Below are 6268 nucleotides of genomic sequence, written 5' to 3' on the forward strand. Positions count from 1 at the left end.
TTTGTTTCTTAATGTGTATTGTTTTCTTTGTATGACGGTGCCTGTTCAGCTCACCCCCGTTCTTACCTGAACAGATGGTAGGTTCCATGTTCAGGTGAGACTGATTGAATATATCAGTCCCTGGTGTGTAGCAGTAGGGTTGGTTGGTGGTGTCTTGCTGTGGGGTTTCATTTTTAGCAATGCTAGCAGCATGGCTCTAGGGATGGCAATGTCAGTCAATTCCAATTTACCGAATACTTTGTTTTGCACTCACCTGTACTTTGTGTTTAGTGCTAAACAGCAAGTGATAGCATGCTAATATGCTAAAAAAGGATGGGGAAAATTGTATCTGTGTGCACCAATGTGCTTTGGACCTGCTCTCTGAAGTCTCTCCTGTCACAAAAATCATACTTCATCATGAACTACCGGAGTTGTGCAGCTTTACATGTATTTAGAATTATATGTATTTTTGGAAACACACAATTTTTGCTTGTGTTTTTAAATTATTATTTTTTTAATACCACCAGTTTTAAGTGATAAAATTGTTAGTGTTTTTTGGGGTGAACTGGCCCTTTTAACACATTTGACATGATTGAAGCAGCAGACATCTTGACGTGTCTGTCTCTTCTATATAAATGTCACAGTGAGCCATGACAGTGTGACACTGAGCCAGCATGCCCAACACCAGGACCCCAAAATTACAGCAGCTAAAGGAAATTCAGCCATGATTAACTTCATTATTCACACTTGTGCTTTTCCTGCTGTGAAAGGTCGAAATGTCTTCTGTGAAATAAGGCCTATTGGGATAATGCGTCTCCCTGTGAGAATCAATTCCTGGAACAGATTTGTCGGGTTAAAAAAAAACACTGTCTATACAATGTTGTAAGAGGAAACAAGGATGTGGGTTCATACAATCATCCGCGTCGTATCACACTATCAGCTGCTCAGCAAATAAGCCGCTACACACCTTATTGCAGTTTGCTGAGGTCATACAGTCATACAGTCATCATGCCCTCACCTCTGACAGAAAAGAAAACAACCTGCAGTTCACTTGGGATGGATTTATTGAATGAGAGGCAGAAGATAGACTCAAATTAATGAGCTTCTTAATACGTTGGCTGACGCACGGGTTTATTGCATATTACAATCCTCATGGACCACATAACACAGTGTATATGTGATAATGGTTAGTATATGTACACAAAATAAGATCTTAAAGTGTAAAGAGTAACGCAAGGCAAAAATTCACAAAAAGTTTGGTGTGAACGCAGCATAAGTCCTTCAAAGTAATTAGAAGGAAATAAATGGTTACATTATACATTTTTTGAATGCATGAAAACACTTGAGTTGACTCACTATCACTATATTGAGTGAAAGCAGGCATCAAAAATTCCCTTTAATTTTAGTTAGTTTTGCCTTATGGCCTACACTTTGATAAATGATATCACCAAAAGAAATTGCCAAATGTTTTATAATCGGAAGACTGTTCAGTTCGGTGACCGTGTGATCACTGGTTTCTAGTTATAGTCATGTAGGAGAAATCAGTTTGTAGAATTTTCTATTGTACCTCCCACACAAACCTGTTATACAGCCCACATATTTGCTGCTACATTGCCTCTTTTTCACACTTGTTAGATGCTAGTGGAGGTATTTCATTTTATTCAGTTATTTAATATTTGAAATAACAGACAATAATTATTTTCATTTCCCAACTGTTCATTGGTGCAACTGCCATGCAAGTCTGCCCCAGTTTTTTTCATTGTTGTTCAACTTCCTTTTCTATCTATTTACAGTTACGCTCAGTAATGACAGCCAGGACATTTCCCTTAATGTAGCTAAGAGTCAATACTACTGTAACTCTACAGGTGTGGTTCTTATTTATGATTTTATAGTTGAAGCTCTTTGCAAGTCATTCCCACTGAGCACCCTGTGAAGATAACATATTACATCAACCACTCAACTGGCTTTCTACTTGGTCCAAAATGTCTTTCATAACCATTTTTTTTCAATCTTGTCTTTAATTTCAAGAACTATGTCACTTAAAATCATAATGGCTGACTCACACAGCGATGGCAGCAAGCTATGCAAGGGTATGATCAAACCGCCGGGAGAGATTTGGGTTTACATGTCTCGCTCAAGGACACTGTGACATGTGGACAGCAGGAAGTGGTGATAAAACTGTCAAACGTGCAATTAGAGGACAACCCGCTGAAGAGTCATCCTGAAGAACTCTTCGGACTTTTCCCTTCTCGCATTGACCTTTAGAAGTAGGTTAAGTTGAGCCAGGAAGCTCCACTTGGCTTTTATTATCGTCAGTTACCAATCTCTGCTGTGCTGAATTTGGTGCATCTTTGCAGGGAGTGACGAGGCCACCTTTGCATGTATTCATGTAGACTGTGGCTGTGGGGGAGGCGCTTGTGCTTGGGGGGCACAGGACCACAAGATGGTCACATTTACGGACTAAGCGGACTATTACTGCGATATTGCAAAACATTTTTTTTTTAAAGAAATGGCCTACACTTACCCGTCTTCAAATGTATCCATATTATTTTGATATTCCTCTTAATTGGAGGAATCAAACCCCTCAGGCTCTGAAACTCCCTCATCCTCGTCGCTGCTTTGCACAATCGCTGCTAGAATGTTGGCAACTGTAAACTTCCCGAGTGTCCATTGGGTTTACACAAAATATAGAAAGACACATGAATCCACCAATTACTCACAGTGAGAGGCAGATGACGTGTGTGTCGAGCTCTCTTCTCAGCATCCTAGCTTGCCGTGTGAGTCACGTATGATCTCGGAAGAATAAGGACTCGGAACTGGAGAGTCTGCAGATTCCGACAGCATTTGAACTTTTCGGCGCTATACTATTGCAAAGATATTAATAAAACATTGAGTAAAACTTGAGTAACCATGCATGCCTGGTACCAGAGGATTATTATGCTGACGACCTGCTGGTTTTGTAAGGGAAGCCCCCTCCCGTCTTGATCCAACAGTGATCAAACACTTTGTGGGCACACTCACTTGCATTACTCAAGCAATGTTTTATGCATCACTTTGACATGTGGTTCTTCCACCATGTCATGACATTGGGTCCCCACTAGTGATGCATGGGTCAAGTGGGTTTCGTCCAAGCTTAGGTTACTAGAAAATATAACAGGTTTTGGCGGGTCAAAAAGGGACAAAGCAGCGTTCTAAGTAAGTTATTAATAACTTACAGAAACATGCGTACAATAGTCCACCTTCCCTTCCCCTCTCTGTCTCTTTTTCTCAAATACATACACATACACACACACATACACACAGTCGGGTGGTTGCAGGTAATATAAAACCCTGACCCGTACGTCACTAGGCCCTACTAACACAGAATGCCCTTAATCTAGGTTGCTGTTACACAGTCTTCCATGCCAGACAGGCCAGACTGATTGGAGAGGTTATTTATCAATATCACATGTCAGGCACGTGGGTTCACACACGTGGTTCATTGGTAGGCTACATGTGAGCAGCAGAAGGAAGGGACCTGTGACACTGGTGTTTCTGTTAACATATATTATGATCCATCTGGGCTAGTCCTCCATCCAACCAAGTCGCAAATATGTCAGGATGTCCAACACTTAGCCATCTCTTCCTCTTGCACCCTCTGCCCTCTAAAGTCCGCCTTTACTCTCTGGAGGAGGGCATGGATGGTGTTTGTCCCATCTGTTTCATTATGCACTGTGAGTAGCCAACATCCCCCTCAAAACCCACAGTTTCCGTGCAGTCTGTTAGTCCCCCGGACCCAAAAGAGTAAATAGCCAAAACAGCTTGAGGCTGCATTTTGTAAATATCAAAATGGTTTAACCTCTTTGATCAGATAACATCATATACCTGTGTGCAGATGTTTGCCAGGCCAAGCGAATTGTATCTTCTATGTCCCAAAAATAGCAATAGTTATCATTTTACATCATGATTTAAAGACTTTTTGAGTTTCTTTAAATTATGTGGTACACTTGTGTACACATGTGGTTTAAATGAAGGCCATCCGTGCAAAACACAGTGTGAGTGAAGGGAAAAAAGATTAATATAGAAGCCGTACAATTCAATCTGACAGCCTGAGATAATCACGGAGGCAGACGCAACAACAATGACTAACTAACAGGGTGAATATATTTAAACATGGGGACAATAATTTTGGAATGTCCAGCGTGTACAAGGGGTATTATTACTTCCCTGAACCTATTTGAGCAGTAAGCCTCCTCCTTGTGTAAGCCATGATGGCTTAGTTGTCTAAGCCATAATAATGAAGATGAGGGATCAGAAGGGGAAACGCTGGAACATAGTTGCAGGGGATTCGACACCAAAATTAGTATCCAATAAATCTACCAGACAGGACCCTGGGTGTGACGGTGGAAAGTTGATGTTGTCAAAAGAAACCATATAATATTTATGGAAGACATGAGGTAAAATAACCTTTCACTGACATTTCTAATCGTTCCAAGCTGTTCCAAACAAAATAGATTTGCGTAGGATTTGCAGATGAAAATATGGAACAGTTACATCACATTAATGATTATGTGTGCTCTCCCTGTTCAGCCCTGTCTCCCAAAAAGGGCATTCCCATACAAGTAAACTACATTTTCAATTACCATTGGAAGGAAACCTATTTTGTTGCAGATTACGTTTGTCTTTGACGTATCACAAATAGGTTTGTAAGTGGTTGTGTCAAGAAGGTAACCCTCAAATTGCAAAAACTTTCAAAAACTGTCACGAGGTTCGCTGCCCGACGACCTATCCCAACCTTAACTCATCAAGGTCAATGCCTAACCTTAACCATCTTGAGAAAGTTTCGCAATTTGCGTGTTGCCTTCTAGACACAACCTTTGTAAGTCTGCGAACAGACACAGCAAGTGAAGTACTAAATCGAGCGACTGTTAATGACAGTTACGTGGAATGACAACGTTATTGAAAGCTACGTAGTATAAGAACGAGTATAAAAAGTGAGAAAGTCCACTACTGGTGGGCGGGTGGTGGATGGGTCCAACAAACACAGGATTTTCCTACCAGAAGACCGCTGTTTGTGTCCCGTGTGAGACGAAGTCATTTTAAGCCAAAATTATGTTTTTTTTACTGAACCTAACTCAGTAGTTTTGTTGCCTAAACCTAACCAAGTAGGGTTGTTGTGCATTTTGTTTTATTTTGTTTCAATTTACAATGTTAAACAACCATACACCATACCTTTCCCTCGAAATGTAATAGACAATGCAGTTTAGTTGTATGGGACTGCAATTTTGTGGGAGACAGGGTTGTGACCTTTACAGTGGAAACATTTCTCCCCAATGGAATGAAGTTATTTCATAAATAAAAATCTAGAAAATAAGAAAACTCTTTATAACACATTTCATTACATGTGGTGTTCATTTGTCATTTCAACACTTAATTCCAAAATCTGGTCAATACGCCTAAAGGCAATTTAGCAAAACACATACCTTGCCATGCCTACCTGTGTTTAAGATATGATAAAATTAAATACTGAACTATCGTTTTTGGGAAAATGGTGTAGGGACACAAAAATGGCAATATTTGAAATATGTCATTAGGTTATTTTAATATATGGCACATGGAATGTCATTAGTTTTACAGGTGTTTTGTCATGAACCAAGGTATTGGACAAATTAAAAGTTTGACCTGATGGTGGCTCATTCTCTGGAAACCATGAATGTCGGTACAAAATTTTCATGGCAATCCATCCAATAGTTGTTAAGTGACTTCAGTCTGGTCCAAAGTGGTGGACCGACCAACAGATAGACATGCTGCTAGCATGGCTAACATTTACTAAAGTTGTGGAAGGGTTGATCAACAGGAAGCAAGAAATTATAAGATGTTCCTTCTTATAGGTCTAATCTGCAGATCTTAAGAAGTGGCATTTGAAATGTGTGAAATGCCAAACAGAACTGGGAGAAATGTGAGAGACTAATTACTAGATGAAGTGAGGACGTGTGAAATTTTTGCTTCCGTTGGATTTCTGATTAGTCACCCAGAGAGACTGAGAGAGACAAAGACGGCGTGTGACTGGGAAAGCTCTGATACAAGCAGCTGCGGCGTCATGAAGGTCACACATCCTCGGTCAACTATGTGGGCGAACATTTTTCATCATTCTCCCTTTGTGGCTTTCTACCTCATGTTTGAAAAGGGCTTTGAATTACACATAGTTTGAGTTTCTGCTCACTGACGACTGGATGACAGAAAAAAAGAGAATCGTGCAAACTGTACAATTTCCTTTCTCAGCTGTGAAGTTTCGTTTTCATGACGTCGC

Source organism: Sebastes umbrosus, chromosome 5 (genome assembly GCF_015220745.1).
Source record: "Sebastes umbrosus isolate fSebUmb1 chromosome 5, fSebUmb1.pri, whole genome shotgun sequence".
NCBI lineage: Eukaryota > Metazoa > Chordata > Actinopteri > Perciformes > Sebastidae > Sebastes > Sebastes umbrosus.